The sequence below is a fragment of the Hypanus sabinus genome, chromosome 12 (genome assembly GCF_030144855.1).
Source record: "Hypanus sabinus isolate sHypSab1 chromosome 12, sHypSab1.hap1, whole genome shotgun sequence".
Classification (NCBI taxonomy): domain Eukaryota; kingdom Metazoa; phylum Chordata; class Chondrichthyes; order Myliobatiformes; family Dasyatidae; genus Hypanus; species Hypanus sabinus.
In genome coordinates, this window is record NC_082717.1 from 12,543,304 (window position 1) to 12,568,232 (window position 24,929).

Consider the following 24,929-nt stretch of genomic DNA (forward strand, 5'->3'; position numbering starts at 1 on the left):
GCCAGAGGGTGGTTAATTTGTGGAATTCATTGTTACGGATAACTGTGGAGGCCCAGTCACTGGGTATACTTAAAGTGCAGAAGTTGATAGGTTCTTGAGTATTAAGAGCATCAAAGGTTATGGGGAGAAGGCAGGAGAATGGGGTTGAGAGGGATAATAAATTAGCCATGATGGAATAGCAGAGTCAATTTGATGGCCTGAATGGACAAATGCTACATCTACAGTATGTCTTCTAGTCTTATGGTTTATTAGATTCCTTCATCTGCATTCATTTGTATCCTCCACCTGTCACCTCCCATCCTCTCAGTCCACCAATCACCTCAGAAACCTTTCTCACCACTCCCCTCTCCATTTACTCACCACCTCATCTCTCCACTCTCAGTCCTGACGCGGGCTTCCAACCCTAAACATTGGCAATTCCTCACACCCGCTAACGCCGTCCAACCCCGAGTTCCTCCAGCAGATCGGTTGTTGCTCAAGATCCCAGCACCTGCCACCTCTTGTGTCCCCACCTCCCAGCGTCTGTTGCTATTTCAGAATCAGGATCAGGTTAATTATCGCTGACGTATGTCGTGAAATTCCACTCTGCGCCTGTGTGTCACCGCCACCCCCTTTCTTTTAGCGTAGGATTGATAGTAAAAGTTATTGTGCCAGGGAAACCTCCAAATCTGTGAAAACACTGAGGAGAATCAGCACTTATCATCACTTATTTACATGACATGGAACTTGTTATTTTGTGGCAGAAGAACAGTGCAAAAAATATAAAATTACTATACATTTTAAGGACCTCCGTTGGTCGGGATTGTCCATGAATGAGGCATCCCAGCTGTCTACGTGACACATAAGCCAGGGCAGTATGCTATGGAGAGCAGGCTGTTGCCTGTGTCATGAGCTAGCCCTCTCCACACGGCTGATGAATTGAAATTAACGGCAGAGACTGATACAGTTTGGCAGCCAGGCCTGGCAGGAGTTGCCAGCCAGCTTTGAAGTCGGCGTAGGACTACCTTAGGGACTCCAGCTTCGGATTTTTCCTTGGGGTTTACTCCGGTAGCCTTCCCCATGGGTGGGTATAGTCGCAAGACAGCGGAGTTACCCTTCTCCTGGATGACCTGCTAACCGTGGCTGATGGGCCCCATCTGCCCATAGCGACTGGTTTTAAGGTGTGGCCTCTCAAAATCCAACCCTACATCCCCGTGAGAGCTGAAAATGGGTAACGCTGGCCAACAGAGCTCTCGTGAAGCTGTATGGATTGATCCCTGCAACAATGGATTACAAAACTATTGATGAACTCCAACCATACCATCGACTTGTAAGAATGAAGATGAGAGGCCTATGTTGCACTGGGAGCAAACAGCCCAAGAAGAAAAAGAATCCGCCCTTGCCCCTTCCCCTGTCAGTGGAAACAGTTCCGCCAGGCTTAGTAGCTAAGCCACACGTGAAGGCCAGGAGCTGGACTTGGTTGTCAGAGGCTTCTTGAGCCCCATGTTACCGGGAGCATTTAATAGGTAGTGGGAGCTTATCCCCAGGACCTCCCTCAGCTATTATAGCCTTAAAGAACTGATTACAAATAAATAAATAGAAAAGGAATAACAAGGGCTTGTAGACTGTTCAGAAATCTAATGGCGGAGCTGAAGAACCCATTTTAACTCACTGTGGCTGCACCTTTGGGCTCTTGTCTTGTGATAGTATTGAAAGTGTTGGCGAGTGGCCAAGTGGTTAAGGCGTTTGTCTAGTTATCTGAAGGTTACTAGTTCGAGCCTTGGCTGAGGCTGCGTGTGGCGTCCTTGAGCAAGGCACTTAACCACACATTGCTCTGCGACGACACCAGTGCCAAGCTGTATGGGTCCTAATGCCCTTCCCTTGGACAACATCGGTGGCATGGAGAGGGGAGACTTGCAGCTTGGGCAACTGCTGGCCTTCCACAAAAAAACCTTGCCCAGGATTGTGCCCTGGAAACTTTCCAAGGTGCAAATCCATGGTCTATCGAGACTAACGGAGGCCTACATAGTATTGAGAAGAGGACACGTCCCAGAGGAATTTTAGCAATGGTTGTCACTGCCTCTTGAAGATGTTCTCAGTGATGGGGAGGGTTGTGCCCATGATGGAGCTGGCTGAGTCTACAAAATCTTGCAGCCTCCTGCACTGGAGACTCCGTACAAGGCAGTGGCGCAACCTGTCAAAATGCTCTTCACTATACAACTGTAGAAATTTGCAAGAGCTTTTGGTCATCCAGAAAATTAAGATGCCTGGGACCTATGGTGAATTGGCTATTTGGATTGGGAGCTAGCATAGAAGACAGTGGGTAGTGGCTGAAGGAATTTATTCTAGCTGGAGTTCTGTGATAAGTGGTGTTCCCTAGGGTACCTTCTCCCAGTGTCAAAATGTCTAACGCTAGAGGGCATGCATTTAAGGCGAGATGGGGTAATTTCAAAGGAGATGCGAGCAACAAGTTTTTTGACAGAGAGTGGCGGGTGTCTGGAATGCCCTGCCTCGGATGTTGGTCGAGACAGATACATCAGGGACTCTTAAGAGACATCTTGATAGGGACATGAATGTGAGGAAAATGGAAGGATATGGACATTGTGTAGGCAGAAGAGGCTAGTTCATTGTCCATTTGTTTACAAATTAAATTGATTCACATAGCATTGTGGGCTGAAGGACCTGTTCCTGTGCTGTAACTGTTCTGTGTTCTTTGCTGACTTACCAAATCTCCTCATACCAAGCAATCTAACGATCTCTAACCAGAGCAGCCTGGTAATAAGTGACTCATTCAGTGCATTTCCCATGATGGCATTGCAATATTAAGGAAAGGTTTTGTCCAGAAGGGTTGTTTGTCTGCAGAAATGGCAATTACTTGTGTTCTGTAATGTTCCTTATCCAGAGTGAGTAAGTGAGCAGTAAACTTGTGGAGATATCTAAAATCACGAGGAGCATAGACAGGGTCAATGCACCACAGTCCTTTCCCTAGGACTGGGGAGTGAAGAACTAGAAGGCATAGGCTGAAGGTGAGAGGGGAGAGATTGCATAGGAAACTGAGAGGCATTTTTTTTCATCCAGTGTGTGTTAAGTATCTGCAGTAAGCTGCCAGTGGAAGTGGTTAAGGCAGGTACATTAACAAAATTTAAGATACATTTGGATGGGTCCATGGATAGGAAAGGTTTAGAGGATTTGGGCTAAACATGGGGAAATAAGACTAGCTTCAATGGGCTTCTTGGTTGGCATAGTATTGGTATTGGTTAATTATTTTAATCACATATAACAAGATAGATTGAAAAGATAATCTTGCATAATGTTGATAAAGGTCAAATCATTACACAGTGCATTGGTTGGGCAAGAACAATGTAAAGTAGTAACTAGTATGGTGGTTATCTATTGTGTCCGACGATGACAGACCTGTGCGGGTAAGTTCTTAAAGTGGCAAAGCCACTGCATGGGACAATGCCACTCTCTCACTCTCAGAAGTCTGGGTCCAGTGTATGAACATGTGTCAGAGACTGGGGTCTTCTCTGGTTGCAGTGGATAATCATGACGTCCTCTGTGCCTTGTCACGCCCTTCACTCCCCACAACATTGCAGTACCACCTTCCTGGCTGTAGATTGCACCTCCACAGTGTGTTGCAGCTGACTTCACACGCAAGAACAGGCATGTCTCCCTACCTTAGCAGAGCACGAGGCCGCCAGCTACCCTCATCTGGGGTAGCTCACCTGTCGAAGCACTATCATGTGCAAACAGCTACACAAGTGAGAGCTAAGTGTCTGGTGGGGACCAAAGGTGAGTGAGATGCCCTGGAATGGATACAAAAAGACCCTTCAGCAGAGATACTACCCCTCCCTGGACCCTCCAAACAGCCCAAAACTATAATGCAGAATAAAGTGTAGAAGCTACTGAAGAAGTGTGGTGCAAATAAGTAATAAATTGCAAATTTAGAATGAAGTAAATTGCAAGGCAAACATTCATCGTATTGTAAAAGAAGTCTATCCAAGGGTCCGATAACACTCAGATAGAAGCTGTCCTTGAGCCTGGTGGTACATGCTTTCAGGATTTTCTAACTTCTGCCCATTTGGAGAGGTGAGAGGAGAGAACGTCCGGGATGAATGGGGTCTTTGATTATATTAGCTGCTTCACCATGGCAGGGAGGATTGTCGACAGAGGGGAGGCTGGTTCCTGTGATGAGCTGCGTCCACAGCTATGTTTCACATGGAGAATGGAGTCTTGGATCTGAGGGCACAACCTCAGGAAAAAAGGAATGTCTGTTTAAAATGATGAGGAGGAATTTCTTCAGAGAAAGGGCTGTGCTTTTGTGGAAATTGTTACCACAGATGACTGTGGAGTTCAAGTTACTGGAAGCAATTAAGGCAGTGATGAATGGATTCTTGATCGGTAAGGCGGTTATGTGTTATGGGGTGAAGGCAGGTGAATAGGAATGAAATAAAAATATCAGCGATGATTGAATGGTGGAATGGACTAGAGGGCTGAATAGCCTAATTCTGCTCCTGTACCCAATGGTTTTATGACTTCAGCTTAAATCCCTCTGCAGTGCAGTGGAATAGCTGGAGTTCCAGAGGCGTCAGCTTTCAGTTCAATAATTACACCATGGCATTGCCTTTCTTCTCAGGGAATTATCCCTGGCACCCCAGCACCCCAACCATTAGTGCCAAGGTTACTAGGAGATTGGCTGCTAGCTACTCATGCCAGAATTGACTAGATTTCAAGTTTGGGACATCACATAATGAAAACGAAAGGTGTCGCGGAAACACATGTTCCCCAATTCGCATACAAGAGGCGCTAAAGTAACTGTCCGATGCCAGCTATAAGTGAATTGCCTGCAGTAAGTGGCTTAATCTTCCATCCCAGTTGGTTTCAAATCATTCCATTGTGCTATTGATTTATGGCAATGAAAAGTGTCTCACTCCTCTTGGGGCTATATCTTCTCATTACAGGCTCCAATGATGCTTTGATTTATGGTACCCATGCATAGAGAGAGAGAGAGAGAGAGAGAGAGAGAGAGAGAGAGAGAGAGAGAGAGAGAGAGAGAATGAAAGAGAGGGAGTGAATGAGGGTGTGAGAGAGAGTGATGAAGAGAGAAAGAGCGTGAGAGAGGGAAAGTGAGTGAGAGAAAGATTGGGAGGGAGAGAATGAGAGGCAGAGAGTCAAAGAGAGAGATGTGCAGTTTCTTCCCCCAGTGTTTTAATGTCTAATACACTAGACATTAATGTATTAATGGGCCTGTGCTTAAGGAGAGAGGGCGGGAGTGCAGGCAAGCTTTTTTTTTGCAGAGGGTGGTGAGTGCCCGGTGTGAGGTGCCAGGCGCTGGTGGTAGAGGCATTTAAGTGGCTCTTAGATAGGCACATGAATGTGCAGGGAATGGAGGGATCCAGATAAAGTGCTTCCAGGAGGGTTTAGTTTAATTTGATGTCATTGGCTTAATTACCTCATCACAACATCTTGGGTCGAAGGACTTGTTCCTGTGCTGCACTGTTCTATATTCTGTGTTTTATATTCTGTATTCTTTGTTATATACAGAATATATTGTATGATTTATATTGTATGTTCCACAATTTATGTTCTATTTTCTACAGAACTGTGCAAAACTCTTAGGCACATATATATAGACAGGATGCCCAAGAATTTTGCACAGTACTGTATTTTTCAACGTGGAGCAGAGAGAAAGTTTTAAAATCTGGTGGTAGCAAAGAAGGTTGGGAATGGCGAGGGTGGAGTGCCGCAGGAGGGGTGTGGCTCAAGTAGTTGAGAAGGAGTGTCAGGAACAGGGGGCGGCGAGGCTACAGACACAGGCAGCCCTGAGACACCAGGCAAGGTCATTTGATTCCAAGCAACTGGCTTATTGATCAGTACAGAATGTCTCTATGGTGCTTCCTGCTCCCTCCCCTCTCCCTTCCCCTTTTCCTTGCACCCTTCTTACTCTCAGTCCACAATGGAGACCCATGTCAGAATCTGGTTTATCTTCACTCACAAATGTCATGAAATTTGTTTTTTTCTTGTGACAGCAGCACACAGCAATAAATAAAATTGATACAGTGCTATGCAAAAATCTTAGGCACTCTAGCTATATATACAGTATGTGCCTAAGACTTTTGCACAGGACTGTACTTTCTATGTTATATGTTTTATATCGCAGTCAGATACTTTGTGCAGTGTGATCACTGTATAATTGGACTGCAAGGCAGGGTAACCAAAGAGAATTGTGATGTCATCTGAGAGAACATAGGTGGAAGGAGGGAATGTCTAAGGATTTATTAACCAGCGATGAGTGTGCTGATGATGTGTTTGGGAGTCCTGGCTTGAAGCCAACAGACACAGTACACTGGGGTGAGTCAACATTAATTTAACTCATCGAGTAACAGAAGCTCCCCTGTGTTATCAATGTCAGGACCCTTGATAATGCTGGCAACACTCACAGCTTTTGCTCAGAAACTCAAATCCGTTTTTTCAGAGCCTCGCTGTAAGGAAACGATATCGACTATAATTCTCTCTGCCAACTGAGATCTTCTGTTTAAATGGGGCAGCATAGTAACATAGTGGTTAGAATAGTGCTACTGTCGTGCCAGCAACCAGGGTTCAATTACTACTGTTGTCTGTAAGGGGTTTGTACGTTTTCACCGTGACCACATGGATTTCATCCACATGTTCCGGTTTCCTCCCACAGTCCAAAAACTACAGGGCAGTTGATTAACTGGTCACATGGGTAGGATTGGGCAGTGTGGGCTCATTGAATAAGAAGAGCTGGTACCATGTTGTATCTCTAAATAAATAGATAGATAGGCCAAAGAACTGGGTAAGCATCAATGGATCTGTCTGTTCAGAGGAAAAAGCACTTTCCTTCACACAAAAGATTCCGCAATTGCTTTAAATCTTAATCAACTCACATAAAATGTTGAATGATCTCAGCAGGTCAGGCAGCATGGAGGGGAATAAGTAATTGACATTTCAGGTCAAGACCTGATAATGGGTCGAGCAGCATCTGTGGAAGGCAGAGGAATTGTTAATGTTTCAGGTCAAAACCTTGCATCAGCAGTGAGAATAGCAGTGTGATCTCTGGAAGGTATAATGTTTTCACGAGGGTTACTCCTTTAATGGAAATCGACTGCGCATGACTTTGTTTAATGTGGGGCATCTGATGCAGAGCCAGCCACCACAGGGTCCTGGACAAATCAGGGTCAGGGTCCAGAGACATGAAATGCAAGTTGAGTGGGGAGTGACCCTTCATATTTCCTTTGGATCTGAGGACCTCACAAGCTTCTCCACCAATGACAAGGAGACGATCCTTGGAGAAGACTGATGGGGGGGAGAGGGTCGATGGCATCTGTAAAGAGAAGAGAGAGAGGAGTGAAATTAGGAACCTCTTGAGGCAGACTAAAAATATGATTGGGTTGAGTTGTTCTCCGATCTTGGCAATTTACTTGCAAATGTTTTGTCACCATTTGAGGAGATAGTGTCAGTACAGTGTTGATCCTTGACCTTTATATACTTCTCAATCAGCTGATTGGAATACAAAAGCCAAGTATCTGGAGTACACACCACAATCAACAGCACATTGACTCCTTGCATGGTGGCGAAATATTTGCAAGTAAGTTGCCAGGATTGGAGAACAACTCAACCCAACCATGAACCACCTGAGTTACACGTTTTCCGAATTATTCCCAAAACTAATAATATATTTTCCTGAGAATGCTTTAGAGTGACTTCAAACCCACCTTCCTTCCTACCCTCCTCCCATCAACCTTTTCCCCATTATTCTTTACAAAATGCTGCCTAAGACCAAATTTGCAGTCTAGCTATCAAATCAGAATTGGATTTGGTTTATATCACGTAGGTTTTTTTAACAGAGTTGTAAGTGCCCAGAATACTGGGATGGTGGTAAAGGCTGATATATTAAGGAAATAGATGCAGAAAGGAAGGTAAAGATAAAGACTACTTTTATTTGTCACAGGTTCATCAAACATACAATGAAATGTGCTGTTTGCATCAGCAACCAAAACAGCCCAGAGAAGTGTTGGGGGCAGCCCACAAATGTCGCTATGCTTTTGGCACTGACATAGCATGCCTCTATGTCCTAACCCTAACCCATATGCCTTTGGAATGTAGGAGGAAACCAGAGCATTCAGAGGAAACCCACATGCAAACTCCTTACAGAACAATGGCAGGAATTGTACTCCGATCGCTGCTGTTGTTAAGTATTATGCTAACTGCTACACTACTGTGCCAGCTAGCGTTAGGTAAATCATGGAGTAAGTTAAAAGATCGGCAAAATATCTTGGACCAAAGGGCCCACACTCTGCTCTGTTGTTCTATGTCCCATGTCCTGTATTATATCAACCACACTATGGAGCAGGCAAGTGTTATGTTGATTGTGGGGTAAGTGAACAAGTTGGAAAAACATCATAAGCTGAAGGGCCTGTACTGTGATGTAGGGTTGTATGTTCAGGCAAGGATCAAGTTTATTCACTGTACACATTTACATTAATTGGGAATTTGCCGTGGTATGTTGGCCAGGACGCCACATGCAACAAAAACAGCATTCGATAATTCTAAAGAATTATACATAAAAATAAAGTTAGAAGTACATATATGGAATAAAATGTGCATGAATACCTAAATACCAGCATGATTTACAGTGTCAATAGCATTATTAAAAATGATTTAAAGTGCTTACAGTGCAGTGTAGTGATGGGAATAATTGATAGATGCTATGTGGGTGGGAGATTAACCAGAAAGGTTGATCAGATTAACTACTTGGGGGAAGAAAATTTTAAGATGAAATGAATAGTGCTTTCAGGAAGGGAGCTTTCGGAAATTAATGTTACATTAAACACACTTTTAACAAGCAAGGCATTGAACCATTCAGGCATCCAAGCAACAACAGAGTGTGCAAAAGGAAAAGACAAACATGTTTGCCTGAACGTGTAATAATATTTGGTTTAGATCAATATCCAACAATTAATTAGCAAATTGCTCAGAATCTGTGGGAACCGAATGTGATGTCAGCCTGACACTGAATCTTCACAGTGACGCGTTGCGTGATTTTAATTAAAATCTATTTACATTTACACATGTCAGCAAAGTTGCTCTTGCTGCTTTAGGCACTAATGAAGCATTTGTGAAGATACTTTAACAGTGATGTTAAATACAACTGTGTCTTTTGTTAGAGCACCACACACACAAAGTGCTGGAGGAACTCAGCAGGTCGTGCAGCATCTATGGAGAGGAATAAACAGCTGACCAGAGGGAGCAGCTTCAGAATAGAGGGATGTCCATTTAGAGTGGTGATGAGGAGGAATTTATTTAACCAGAGGGTGATGAATTTGTGGAATTCAATGCCACAGTTGGCAGTGGATGCCAAGTCATTGGGTATATTTAAGACAGAGGTTGATAGGTTCTAATTAGTCAGGGCATGAAAAGTTATGGGGAGGAGGCAGGAGAATGGGATTGAGAGGGAAATGGATCAGCCATGATGAAAAGGTGGAACTGACACAAAGGTCTGAATCAGAATCAGGTTTATTATCACCAAATGTCCTAATTCTGCTCCTTTGAATTACGGTCTTCATGCCAGAGGTCTTGAAGCATCTCCAAAAGAGGACACTCAGCCCATTGTGTACCCTTGGATGAGCTATCCAGTCAACTGCAACATCTCTCCTCATGGCCGCATTAATTCTAATTTTTATCCGATTCCAGATAGGTCTTGTACGTTTCTCATGATGTTTTCACCGTACAGAGAGAACAGGTCTGGTGATAGGACACAACCCTGTCTGACTCCTTGCTTTATTGGCTGATATTCACCAATCTCGTTGTCTATCCGTATGGCTGCGCTTTGTTGCCAGTACAGATTCCTGATTATTCTTAGATCTTTTCCATTGATATTAATACCTTTAAGCATTTTCATGATGACTTGGTGTTTCACTGTGTCAAAGGTTTTTGTGTTGTCAATGAAACAGAAGCATAGGTCTTGTTGCACTTCTATTGACCTTTTGATAATATTCCTGAGAATATAAGTTGCATTTGATGTCCCATTGCCTCCAACCAAGCCGCGCTGTTCTTCACTGATTTCTGGTTTAATTTTGTTTCCTATTCTGAACACGATGATTCTAAGTAGAATTTTTGTGAGGTGGCTCATTAAACTAATTGTTCTGTGTTGTCCACACTCTGCTGCACCTGGTTTCTTTGGCAATGCAATGAACACTGCCTTTAAAAGATCTTCTGGTACTTTGCCACTGTTGTATATTCTATTCAATAAGATTGTTAATTTCTCTACACCAAAATCTTCCAGCGCTTCATACAGTTCAACTGGAATGTGATCTGGTCCTGATGATTTCCCCTTTTGCACTTCCTTCATAGCATGTTCCTGCATAGGGAAGACATCATGAGACCATTCAAGACCCACCTGGAATAAGTACAGGAGGATACAATATCAACAACCTCCGCTATGCGGATGATACAGTACTGATAACAAACAGTGAAGTAAATTTACAGAAACTAGCATCTACCGTCAACACAGAGAGCGAAAAACTTGGCCAAATCTTAAACAAAAAGAAAACTAAAGTAATGGTAATATCAAAGAAACCTGATATCCCAAACTGTAGGATTGTATTGGAAAATGAAATCCTGAAACAAGTTCACAACTTCAAGTACCTTGGATCATGGGTAACATCTGATGGCAAATGCGAAACAGACATAAAAGCAAGAAGAGCAATGGCAAGGACAGCATTTACAGAAATGAGAAACATCCTCACGAACAAGAAAATAGCAATTGACATCCGCCTTGGAACTCTCAGCTGCTACATTCTCCCTATATTGATGTACGGCTGTGAGTCATGGACCGTCACAAATGCAATGGAAAAAAGAATCAGTGCAGCAGAGATGTGGTTCCTCAGGAGAATGCTATGCATATCGTATACGCACAGGATAACCAAGGAAGAAGTTCTACAGAGAATGAAAATAAAACATATATTAATTTAAAAAAATCAGAAAACAGGAATCAAAATTCTTTGGACACATCATGCGAAGAGAGACAATAGAACATTTAGTTACAACTGGAAAGCTGGAAGGAAAAAGAAGCAGAGGCTGACAGAGAATGAGAATGAGAGATGGAACAACATCAAGGTTAGAAACTACAATTTGGAGAGTCAGGGACCATGATGGATGGGAAGACATGATCGCCCACGCTGAACAGCAAGGCACCTGAACTGAACTATCCAATTCACTTTTACAGTCATGGAGCACAGGAGCACAGAAACAAGCTCTTCTTGTGCATGCCACACTGTTATTCTGCCTCGTCCCATTGATCTGCAACTGGACCATAGCCCTCTACAGCCCTCCACAGCCCTCCCATGCAATCAAACCTTCATCTACCATTTCCACTCCAACTCATTCCCCACTCTCACAACCTTCTGGGTGAAGACTTTCCCCTCATATTCCACTTAAACATTTCACCTTTCACCCTTAACATGTGAACCCTAGTTCTAGTCTCACCCAATCTCAGTGGAAAAAGACTGCTATCTGGACCCCTCAGAATTTTCTATATCTCTGTCAAATCTCCTTTCATTTTCCAGTGCTTTAGGGAATAAAGGGAGGAGCTGGGAAAGATGGTGCCATTGACCCAGGTGACTTCTTCCAGTTCATCCACGAAACAGCTTCTTCTTTTTATGTGTCTTTCTTTTCAAGGTGGCTGATGTTCTGTCAGAGTCCATGATCTACAGCTGCAGCTCAAACTACAGTTCTTCACAGGTGGTGGGTGTTTCCACCGCTGTGCCGCCTGGCCTTTCACTATCTCCAGGAGACATGCGCCTTCAGGAAGCGGCCCCATCGATGATTTGGTCCCTCACCGATTTTGCCAACCGAAGTGTCGTGGGAGACTGAAACATTGGGACAACAGGCGGAGCGTGCTGCTGTAGGAAGAAAGCCCCTGTACTCGAGCGATGTCTGTCTCTGTCTCTATCTCTCTGTCTGTCTCTGTCTCAAGGGTGAGATCCTGACAATCCTCAAGTCAGAGGCCTGGAGAAGCAACACAGGAGATTGTAATATTGGAACAGCAATCCGCTGGTCTCCACTCTCATTGTTGAAGGAGCAGCCTCTCCTTCCCTCACTGGTGAGAGCGAGCCTGTCTGAGATACTGGAGTGATGGTCTCTTTGAGGGCTTTTGCTTGCATGGTGGGTGTGGGTGGGGGTTGGTGCTTTTGATGGGGCAAGTGGAGGGGGGGGGAGGGCAATGGAGAGGGTTGATGCTTCCACTACTACTGCTGCTGCTTGTGCGTGTGAAGGGGAGGGGGGGTTCTTGAGGTTCTGCTGTTCCTATCATTTATTCTTTGGAGTTTCTTGTTCCATGCATGTCTATGAAGAGTAAGAATTTCAGGTTTAATACTGTATACATTCTCTGATATTAAATTGAACAGTTTGAACCCATTCAACCTTTCCCTATAAATCAGGTGCTCAATTCCCAGCAACATCCTTGTACATTTTCTCTGCGCTCCTTCAATCTTATTGACATTCTTCCTGTAGTAGGTGACCAGAACTGTGCACTATAGAGGAAAAGGGAGGAAAAGTATGACATTCAGAGGTTCGAGCCTGCCTGATATTCCATAGGTGTTCAATGTCAGTAAGGAATCATTGCGATGAAGGGCCTTCTTCCTGTTTAACTCTGTGACTTCTTGTGCAAAGCATGATCCCATCAAAGAAGTAGCCCTCATGCCTCTAAGTCAGATGTGAGCTGATGCAGTGAATGAATGAAGAATTTAATATTAACATGAGCTAAGTCAAATACTAATTTGACAGTAATAAGACATAGGAGCAGAATTAGGCCCTTCGAGTCTGCTTTGCCAACTGATTATGGTTACTTCATTATCCTTCCCAAGTCCAATCTCCTGCCTTCTTCCCATAACCTTTGATACCCTGGCTAATCAAGAACTACCAACATCCATTTTAAATATACCCATTGACTTGCCATCAACTGCTGTTAAGGTCATGAATTGCACAGGTTCACCACCCTCTGGCTAGCTGAAATTCGTCCTCATCTCCGTTCTGAAGGGACATCATTTTATTCTGAGGCTGTGCCCTTTGGTCTTAGGTTCCCTCATTATAGGATGCATCCTTTCCAGGTCTGTTCTATCCAGCTCTTTCAATATTCAGTTGGTTTCATTGAGATTCCCCCCTCCCCCCACATTCCTCTAAATTGCAGGGAGTACAGGCCCAGAGCCATCAAATGCTCCTCACAAGTTAACCTTTTCATTCCTGGAATCATCTTTGAGAACCTTGAATGGATCTTCTGCAGTGCTAGTATGCCTTTTCTTAGATAAGGGGGCCAAAAGTGCACACAATGCTCCAAGTGTGACCAATGAGAAGAGAAGATTGAGAAGATAAATTCTCTATGACTGTATGCCTTTTCACACACTCTCCGTGTAAATCTGTTGCCAAAAATTTAACCCAATTAATTCTTGGAGTCATTAAGTTATACAACACAGAAACAGGGTCTTCAGCCTACCAAATTCATGCCAACCATCGACCAGCCAATTATATTAATCCTGTTTTACTCAACCACATCCCTTAAATATAATGGGGAAGATGAGGTACAGGCAGCAACCACACTATCCTAACAGACCATGGTCAGGATCCAGTGGCATGGAATCCAAGGAGACTGGGGACCTGCAATGCTGCAGCCTTCCTCCACCTTCACTGCCATTGTGATGCGTCATCATCTTCCGCAACCTCCACTAGTTGAGGTCTTGGTTGGATTGCTCTTTGTCTAGAATCTAATCCCTTGACCTTATCGCCATGGGTGACCCTACCAGAAGCTAAGCTCCAGATGGCATCACTCTCAGGAGGTCACTAGCCTCTCCAGCACAACATGGCGACAATCCTAGAAGAAGAACATATACTGAATGACTGAGCATTCAAAGCCCACTGAGGTAAACAATTCTAAAGAGCCACTACCTTCTCGAGTGGTCTTAATTCCTGAAACCCTGCCCTGGCTCTAAAATCTTCAGCTTGAGAAACCAGCATCCCACCAGTCAAATGTCTCAATTCTTTATACCATCAAATGCATCAAGCTTCTGTAAACTCATGCAATTTGTGATTATTCTTTTCTTTAAACCCATAACACCTGCCAGGGAATGGGCCGCTGATAGTAGCCCAACAGAGTCCTCTATCCCAGTGCAGTCTTTCAAGTTGTTCCCAGTCTTTCCCATCCTCATATAGTAGCTCCTTCCTCTTGTAGGGATGAGGTCTTTGGAGCTTCTCTAGGCGTTTCCGTAGCACTGGTTTTTTACGGGATAGGGTTGCTAGCCCCATGCCTAACTCTCCACCTTTCGCAGAAATTGAGAATTTCCATAGTGGAGTTAATTTATGACTATTACACCCCAATAAATACTTTTTGATTGAATTTCACAAAACATAGTGCCTGACAATTGCTCCCACTCTGTCCAATCTGGAGAATCAATGGACCATCAAGAAAGACAATGGGAACACATTATCTTGTGACGCCTGGCAGCTGTGTGTTGTGTTCACTGAGTAATTGTTAAGGATGATCTCATTTAGGGAATTATTCACTAATTACAATGTTTGAACGGAAACATTTTTGGTATAATCACAACCCTTAATATCATCGCTTATTTCCTTCTTATTGTGTTTCAGAAATCTTGAAGTGAATGATTAAATCAATCAATCATTTGAAGGTGTCCAGAACATTTACTCTGTCTTCAATAAGCAGGATTTCCCAGTAGCCAACCATTTTAATTCCAATTTCCATTCCCTTCCCATCATTTCAGTCCTTGGCCTTTTCTACTGCTACAATGAAGCCACTCTTAGGTTGAAAGAACAACTCTTCATATTCTGTCTGAATAACCGATGACATGGACATTGATTTCTCTAACTTCCAGTAATTTTCCCCTTCCCCTTTTCTTTTATTTCCCCTCTCTGCCTCCCCTCTTGACTCTTCTCTTCTCCTCACCTGCCTATCACTTATCCCCTAGTGCCCCTCCTCCTTCTCTTTTTCCCATGGTCCACTCTCCTCTCCTATCAGATCCCTCCTTCTTTAGCCCTTTACCTTTTCCACCTGTTACCTCCCAGCTTCTAACTTTATACCCCCTTCCCCAATCATCCAGCTTCCCCTTCACCTGGTTTCACCTATCACCTGCCAGTTTGTACCCCTTCCTCTCCCCCCACCTTCTCATTCTGGCTTCTTCCCCCTTCCTTCCCAGTCCTGATGAAGGGTCTCAGCATAAAATGTTAACAGTTTATTCCTTTCCATAGATGCTGCCTGACTTGCTGAGTTCCTCCAGCATTTTGTGTGTGTTGCTTTAGATTTCCAGCATCTGCGGAATCTCTTATATTTTTTGATTGATTGGTTGTCCATTATATCCAACAATGACCGAGAAACCGAAAGTGGAAAAGCTCTTGCATTGGAGCAGTTCCATTCTCTTGACCTCAGAGTCCGGGTCCAGTGGCACGAGTAGCTGGCACAAACCGGGATCTTGGTTACAGTGGATGACCGTGACATCTCCTGTGCCTTGTCATACTCTTCACTCGCCACAAAGCCAGGTAAAACTGTCTTCCTGTCCATCGGATCTCTCAGTTGCCGGAACTGACTTCACATTCTGAGACAGGCATGTCCCTATCTCACTGGCATGAGGCCTGCTGGCTGCCCTCACCTGGTTTAGCCTGCCTGTCAAAGCAGTGTATCGGGGCTATAGCCACTGTTGCATGCAAGCAGCTACTTGGAGCCACAAGTGAGAGCTGAGTGTCTGGTGGGAACCAAGGTTGAGTGGGCTGCCCCGAATGGACATGACAAGCCCCTTCATCAGTGCTCCTACCCCTCGCTATTTGCTAGTTACACACCTCAATAGTGAATACTGCTATATAAATGTAACTTTCTAATGTTTGTTTTCGTGAGATACTTTACTTTATCGTCACCAAACAATTGATACCAGAGCGTACAATCATCACGGTGATATTTGTTCTGCACTTTGTGCTCCTTTAGGTACAAATCGAAGTAAATATAATAAAAATTTAAATTATAAATCATAATTAGAAAATAGAAAAGGGAAAGTAAGGTAGTGCAAGTCAGGTCCGGATATTTGGAAGGTACGGCCCAGATCCGGGTCAGGATCCGTTCAGCAGTCTAATCGCAGTTGGAAAGAAGCTGTTCCCAAATCTGGCTGTACAAATCTTCATGTTCCTGAACCTTCTCCCGGAGGAAAGTGGGACAAAAAATGTGTTGGCTGTGTGGGTCTTGTCCTTGATTATCCTGGCAGCACTGCTCCAACAGCGTGAATGAAATAGTTGCATGAAACAGCATGCATAAAGCATGAAATAGTTCCTTCAACTCACCAAGCACAATTTCAACATGCAGAAACATAAGAAGCTGCAGAGAGCAGTGGACTCTGCCCAATATATTACAGGCAAAAGCTTCCCTATCATCGATAGCATCTATATAAAGTGGTGCCTCATTGCCCAACGTTTCCAAGCATCTGAAAGATCTTTTCTGTTTATACTTTACATGAGGTCACTGCCTTAAGAAGACAACATTTATCATCATAGATATTCACCATGTGGGCCATGCCATCTTTTCACAACTGCCACTGTGCAGGAGGTACAGAGACATGATGTCCCACATCACCTGGTTCAAGAAAGCTACTTCCGACCTACAGTGCAAAGGTCACAGGCACCTTAGATTTTTGATATGGTTTTACACGGTATGGCCTCCACAATGTCATCAAGGCTGTCTGGGATTACCTGGAGAGACAGAAGCAAGCGAGACAGCCAAAGTCTGCAGAAGAGCTGTGCCAGGTTCTCCAAGATGCTTGGAGCAACCTACCAGCCGGTTTTCTTATAAAACTGCACGGCAGTGTACCTGAGAGAATTGATGCAGGTTTGAGGGCGAAGGGTCACACCAAATGTTGGTTTGATTTAGATTTTTGTTGCTTGCTGTTTTTTATAGTAATTTTTTTGATGTTTAGAAAGCTTTCGTTTCATGATTTTTGAAAGTATTTTTACATGTGGCTAAGACTTGCACAGTATGGTACTAACGTCCACTTGCATTGCACTTCTCTGTACTTTAAACATGTTAATCTATTATTGTTATTGTTTTGCCTGGTACTGTGTAATGAATTAATCTGTATGGACATGCTTTCACTCTACCTCAGTACATGTAGCAATAATTAACCCATTTACCAGCTTACCAATTCCTTTCAAAGATTCAGTCCTTGAACCAACCAGCAAAGCCCTAAATCGAGATTCACAATTGTTTAATGTCATTTCCTGTACACACGTGTAAAGGAGAATGCAATGATTATTACTCTGGATCTGATGCACAAACAAAAGCGTAATAAGATAAGGAACACAATACTAAAGAAAAACAAAATGAATATAGATCCATCATTCATTGAAAGTGGTGTCACAGATTGGGTGGTAAGGAAAGCTTTAGGCACGTTGGCCTTCGTAGATCAAAGTATTGAGTACAGCAGTTGGGTTGTTCTGTTAAAGTTGTACAAGATGTTGCTGATGCCTCATTTGGAGTATTGTGTGCGGTTTTGGTCTCCTACCTGCAGGAAAGATGTAAATAAAATTCAAAGAAAGCGGAAAATTTATGAAGATTTTGCAGGTCTGGAGGAACTGAGTTGTAAGGAAAGGTTGAATAGGTTAAAATGGTGAGGGGAGTTTTGATCGAGGTGTACAGATACAGTAAATGCAAGCAAGGTTTATCCACTGAGGTTGGGAGAGACTAGAACTAGAGGTTGTAGGGTGAAAGGTGGAGTGTTTTAGGGGCACATGAAGGGAAACATCCTCACTCAGAAAGTGGTGGAAGAATGGAATGAGCTGCCAGAGCAGGTGATAGATGTGACTTTGATTTAAGAGAACTTTGGATAGCTACATGGATGATAGAGGTATGGAAAGCTATGGTCCTGGTGTAGATCGATGGGACTAGGCAGTTTAAAATGGTTCAGCACAGACTAGATGGGTTGAAGGGCCTGTTTCGGTGCTGTAGTTTTCAATGACTGTATCATACTAAATATAAATACATAAAATAACTTGTATACACAGATTGCGTTTATGCCCATAAAGAGATGTGTGCCACAATCTTGTGCCCACTTTCCCATACCCCTCAGTTCCTCAACCTTTCAAATACAGTGTATCCTTTTGTTCTGATGGTTTAGAGAATTCACACATCATACAGCATCACAGAGTCAGACAGCATGGAAACAGGCCTTTCAGTCCAACTCACCCATGATACCCATCTAAGCTAGTCCCATTAGTCTACATTCTGGCCATTCTCCTCCAAACTAGGAGTTCCCAACCTGGGGTCCACACACCCTTTGCTTAATGGTATTTGTCCATGGCGTAAAATGGGTTGGGAATCACTGTTCTAACCATTTCCTATCAGGAACTTGTCCAAATGGGTTTTAAAAATTGCATCCTCTACTGGCAGCCATTCCATTTAATCACCAACCTCTGAGTGCAATTCTTACTCCTAAGAACCCCTTTAAATTTTTCCTTTCTCATTTCTATGCTCTCTAGTTTTGGACTCCCTATCTTGGGGAGGGGGGAGATTATGGAATTCTGTTTTTCTGTCTCTTCTGTAAGATCTGAAATAAAGAATAAAAATTTGTTCTTGGAGAATATGCACCCAGTGGCCACTTAATAAGGTACACCCATACATCAGCATGTTGATGAAAGTTGATGATAATCAGCCACTCATGTGGCAGCACCTCAATGCATAAAAGCATGCAAACATGGTCAAGAGGTTCAGTTGTTGCCCAGACCAAACATCATAATGGGATGGGGAAGAAGTGTGAACTAACTGACTTTGACCTTTGGTGCCAGATGGGGTGGCTTGAGTACCTGAGAAATAGCTGATTTGGGATGTTCCTACATAACATTCTCCTAGAGTTTATAGAGAATAGTGCAAACAACAAAAATCATCCAGTAAGCGGCAAACAAGAGGAAATCTGCAGGTGCTGGAGATCCAAGCAGCACACACAAAATGCTGGAGGAGCTCAGCAGGCCAGGCAGCATCTATGGAAAAACAGAACAGTCGACGTTTCAGGCCGAGACCCTTTGGCAGTGACCGGCAGCTCTGCGGGTGAAAGCACCTTGTTAATGACGGAGGTCAGGGGAGAATGGCCAGACCGGTTCAAGCTGACAAAAAGGCAACAGTAACTCAAATATCAACGCGTTACAACAGTGGTGTGCAAAAGAGCAAATCTGAATGCACAACATGTCAAACCTTGAAGTGGATGGGCTACAGCAGCAGAAGACCACGAACATACACTCAGAGCCTCTTTATTAGGTACCTGAGGTCATTTTTGAACATAGGTGACTGCAGCTTCAAGACAATAACTCCTCCATCTGCACAACTCTGATTACAAGCTGTGAAGATGATTGGCAACTTTGAGCTACTTTCTCAGTCAGACCATAAACACAAGTTAATATTCCTGATTCATCTCAATGAATGAGATTGATAGACAAGTATTCAAAGACTTACACAAATCCAATATGTTCTTCTGTCAATTACCATTCATCTCTTAATGCAAACCCATCTAAAAATTGCATGCTGAGCATACTGCATAGGACTCAAATAATTTGTCCGCCCACAGTGACTACTCTGCCTCTGAGCCATGTGTAAATGGTTCATTCATTCTCTGTTCACTATCAATCGGGATGTCTGTCTCTCTTCACTCAGTCAGCTTGTCCACTTTGCAACATTACCTCCTAGTTACCCTTGAACCATTACCCCTCCATGAGGCTCCTGAACCAGAATGGATAACCACTTACCACAACTCTTAGCTGATTCCACAACCTACGGACTCAATTTCAAGGGCTCTACAACTCATGCTCTTAATATTATTTATTACATATTTGTTTATTATTACTTTGCATTTCTTTTTGTATTTACACAATTTGTCATCTGTTGCACATTAGCTGTCTGTCTTTGTGTGTATTTGCTCATTGATTCTAATCTGTTTCTTAGCATCAATGCCTGCAAGGAAACGAATCTCAGAGTTCTTTTTAGCATGTCAGTCAGTCATTCTCGTCTGGTGCGCGGTGTCATGGTTGATCTCCTTTCGGATTAACCTGGTCACGATATTAATGTTCCTGACTCAACCCTTGTATTTATTATGAGGTCGAGTGGCTAGCTCGACACTCAACCCAGCACAGATGGAAAGCGTGCTCGGGGGTAGTCCAACTCGGATTCGAACTGGGGAGCCTTCGCTCTGGAGTCCAGCACTGATGCCATTGAGCCACCAGCCGGCCATCTCAGAGTAGTATATGGTCTGACTATAAGTACTTGGATAATAAATTTACTTTGAACTTTGAACTTAAAACTGTGAGCATTGAGGTAGGAAGTAAAAGCGGGAAATGCTGGAAACACGTAGCAGGTCAGGCAGCATTTGTGAAGAAGTAAGTTTTCAGGTTGATGAACCAGGAATAAGTGAAATCTGCTTAGTTTTAGATTGTACAGAGGGTGGGGACGGGATGGATGGTGTTGCGCCTGCTCACCTATAACTACTGATGACATCCCGAAGTAGGAGACAGAAGAAAACTAGAATATGTAATAACTCTTTATTCGGTAAAACAGCAGAGTCAAAAAATCTCAACTGTGAATCCAAAGCAAAGAGTCACAGAGAAAATTCGAAATGTAGTCAGGAAAAACGACCAACCTGTGGAAGTCGGTCTGGACTGACTGCCAGCTGACCAAGAGGCATTGGTTGATTCAGCTCACCGTAACAGACAGGTCATGGGGAAGATCTTTGGTAGGGTGCTGATCAACCATTAATTATGCCATTCACTTGTTAGGTTAATAAAGACACAGAAGCGTTGAAGCACAAAGCAACACACACCTTGTGGTGAACTACGTGTGCCTGTCTGGACACACCCCCTGCTGACTGCTCCTGTGGCTCCCCCTGTATGTAGGTGATCTTAGCCTGGGCCTGGCCTCTCAATCTCCAGGATGTAGTATGGTGGTCACTCACTGCTGGTTCCTTCTTCCAGTCAATAAAAGCCGATATCTCGCCTTTACGTCTCAGAGTGAGTTATTGATGGTGCATCACACCTACCGGAGGAACTCAGCAGGTCAGGAACCTTCACTTTGTATCACAAGGGTGGGTCAATCAAGAATGGCCCCACCAACTGCCCACGCCCCTCCCTCATCAACCTTTTCCCTTTATTCTGTACAAAACACTGCCCAAGGCAAAACTAACAGCCCAGCATTCAAATCAGAATTAAGAGGAATAGACAGAGTGGACAGCCAGTGCCTCTTCCCCAGGGCACCACTGCTCAGTACAAGAGGACATGGCTTTAAGGTAAGTGGAGGGAAGTTCAAGAGGGATATCAGAGGAAGGTTTTTCACTCAGAGAGTGGTTGGTGCGTGGAATGCACTGCCTGAGTCAGTGATGGAGGCAGACACACTAGTGAAGTTTAAGACTACTAGACAGGAATATGGAGGAATTTAAAGTGGGGGGTTATATGTGAGGCAGAGTTTGAGAGTCAGCACAACATTGTGGGCCGAAGGGCCTGTAATGTGCTGTTCTATTCTATTCTATGTCTAATAAAAAAAAGAATTGGAACTGGTTTATTAGTGCCACATGTGTTTTTTACACAGAGTGGTGGGTGCCTGGATTACCAGGGGTGGTGGTGGAGGTGGATACATTAGGGATATAAGTGAAAGAAAAATGGTAGGTTCTGGGCTGTGTAACAGGGAAGGGGTAGGTTAATTGTGGAGTAGATTAAAAGGTTGGCACAACATTGTGGGCCAAAAGGCCTGCTATACTGATCTAGGTTCCATTTATTTATTTTTTTAGAGAGATCGCGCAGAACGGGTCCTTCTGGCCCAACAAGCTGCACCCGCCCAGCAACCCACCTATTTAACCCCAGCCCAATCACACGACAAGTTACAATATCCAATTAACCTACAAATTGGTACATCTTTGGACTGTGGGAAGAAATCACAGCACTTGGAGGAAACACATGCTTTCATGAAGAAGACATGCAAAGCCCTTACAGAGGTCGCTGGGACTGAACTTGAAACTCCAACACCCGGAGCTGTGGTAGCACCAGGCTAACTGCTGCACCACTGTGGTGCCCCACAGTTCTATATACCGAGGGACAACCAAAGTCTTGTCTTGTATACCGTCTGTACAGATCAATTCATTACTGGGTGTATTGAAGTAGTAATCCCCAGAACCTTTCTGTCTTGGCTGATTCTGTGTTCTAAGCTCAAAGTAAATTTATTATCAAAGTACATACGGTATATGTCACCAAATACTACCCTGTGATTTATTTCCTTGCAGGTATTCACAGAAGAACAAGAACTGGCACAGTGGGCATCATGGTAGTGTAACAGTTCGCTCAATGCTATTAAAGCTTGGAGCATCAGAGTTCGGGGTTCAATTCCAACGTCAGCTATGAGGAGTCTGTATGCTTCTCACCGTGAAATACATGGGTTTCCTCCGGGCACTCAGGTTTCCTCCCATAGTCCATAGATGTAGCATTTAGTAGGTTGTTTGGTCATTGTCAGTTGTCCCGTGCTTAGGCTAGGGTTAAATTGAGGTTGTTGTGCAGTGTGGTTTGAAGGGGCGGAAGGGTCAGCTCCATGCTGCATCTCAATAAATAAATAAACAAGAAATTCAATAGAATCAATGGAAAACTATGGGTGTTAACCTCCCCAGGACATTTGGAGACTCATTGTAGAAATGTAAAGTTTGATGTGGAAATGTCATTTAGTTGACATTTAACCCTTTCTTTCCTTCAACTTCAACCCCCCCCCCCCCACCTCCCCCCGGGTCGACCTGTCTTTGAGTAACCTGCCCGATGTGGCTGAACAGCGAACAACTCCGACGTGTGACCGGTACACCAAGCAGCCCGCAATGTGCCCTTCGAGTGTGTTCATTAGCAAGGTAATGATGTCATTCACCCATCTGCTTGCCAGCACTCCCTCCGCAGGAAGCCTGGCGGGGGGAAGTGATGTCAGCATCTCCAGGCCTATGGGCGAGGAGCTGAGGAGTGATTCACGCTGCGTCCTGGTTGATTGCATGCGCCTCGTTACAATAATAACAGCTTTTGACAGAAAGAAGGAAGATTAAAAAAATATCTAGTATCTGGAGAAACCCAGTTCAGGTTACAGCAGGCCCTTAAGGGAAGCTTTCAGCTCTCAAAGGACTGTCAGATAACACAGTATTGAAGAGCCCTCCTAGATCAGGCTGCAGATTATATTCCAGGTACTTTGAGGGGCGTTTTCATATACAGATAGCAAGAGTGTTTGTAGTGGTGAGGAGGGGTGAGGGGGAGAGATGCTCAGTAGCAGCTGTGATTACCCAGAGGAGACTGGAGCAGGGTGTCATTAGATTAGCCATGAGACCCAGAGCTTGCAGCAGGCTCCTTATTATTTGAGTCTAAACTGGCAGTTTGTCAGCTCACCACATGGCGGGCTGGGATTTCATTACCCTTTGTCTACAGTTATTATGAACAGCATGGTGATGAATACCCTCAGGGAATACTGTCTGTTTGAATCAGTGATGCATTTAATGCATACCCAGACCCTGTGACAGCAAATGCTGCACTCACCTCAGAGTTAATTTTGATTTTATTTTGGGCTGCATTTATTTTGTAACAGCTCCGCAGATCAGATTCTTGCACTTCATTTTAATGACTAGGAAAATAGAGCATAGAACCTTACAGGCCCTTCAGCCCACAATGTTGTGCTGACCTTTTAACCTACTCAAAGATCAATCTAACCTTTTCTTCCTACACAGCCCTCCATTTTTCTGTCATCCACGTGTCTATTTATATATTTATTTTATTTATTGAAGGTACAGTGCAAAGTAGGGCTTTTGAGCTGCACTACCCAGCAAACCCCCAATTTAATCCTAGCCTAATCATGAGCCAATTTACAATGGCCAATTGAACTACCAACTGGTATCTCTTTGGACTGTGGAAAGAAACTGGGGCACCCGGAGGAAACTCGTGTGGTCACGGGAAGAGCATACAAACTCCTTACAGACAGCGGCGGGAATTGAAACCAGGTCACCTGTACTGTTGTTCTACCCACTATACTACCGTGTAGCTACAAATTTCTTCAATGTCTCCAATGCATCTGGCTCTACTATTACCACTCACAGCGCATTCCAAACACCCACCACTCTCTGTGTAGTGAACTTACCTCTGCCATCTCCCTCTATTCCTCCCAACTCTCCTGCTTCTTGCACTTTACTTGGCAGTGTTGCGCCACCCTTTTAAGATCATCAGACCATATGTCACCACATACTAACCTGAGATTCATTTTCTTGCAGGCATTCTCAGTAGAACAAAGAACTGCAATAGAATCAGTGAAAAGCTACAAATATAAATGAATAATGAAAAATGAATTTTCCCCTGAAATGTTAACTTAAAACAGAAACACGACAAAAGGAGACATATCCTCCGTACCTAAGTATGCTACCAAGGGTTAGAGTCTAAATCGTTTTCAATAGTGTGATTTTTGTCAGGGAAAGGAGGGTTCATTAGGAAGAGTCAGGCAGCTCCAAAACAGGCTCAGTCCTCCCCACAATTGAGGACATCTTCAAGAGGCCATGCTTAAAGAAGGTAGCATCCAAAAAATAGTCTCTCACCACCTCCTCTCATTACTACCATTGGGGAGAGGGTAGAGGAGCCTGAAGGCCGCCACTCAGCGATTCAGAAAGAGCTTCCTCCTCTCCGTCACCGGATTTCTCAGTGGTCTGTGAACACCACCTCATTGCTCCTTCACTATTGCAAAATGTGCTCGTGTGATTTATAATATTTTTAAGTCTTTGCACTGTACTGCTGCCGCAAAACAATAAATCTCACGCCGTAGAAGTCAGCATATGAGTCTGAGAGAAAGTCTGCACTGTACTGAGGTGAACTGGGCTGTTAGATGTTTTCCAAATGCCTCAGCCACTTCCTTTGGC

The 24,929-nt window shown here is 43.9% G+C and overlaps 1 protein-coding gene across 9 annotated transcripts in view; it reads right to left on the reverse strand.

Annotated features, from left to right (window-relative positions):
• Positions 1-24,929, reverse strand: part of LOC132402627 (uncharacterized) — a 381,320-nt gene that overhangs the window by 83,507 nt on the left and 272,884 nt on the right. For 5 of the 9 annotated variants that reach the window (XR_009514994.1, XR_009515010.1, XR_009515011.1 and 2 more), the window contains one exon: positions 6,888-7,324. The exons of 1 other annotated variant lie outside the window; for it this stretch is intronic. The gene's annotated coding sequence lies outside the window, so the exon portion shown is untranslated. Of the gene's footprint in view, positions 1-6,887; positions 7,325-9,885; positions 10,357-24,929 lie in introns of those variants that run through there. 3 more of the 9 variants (XR_009515018.1, XR_009514996.1, XR_009515013.1) reach the window with 2 other exon arrangements.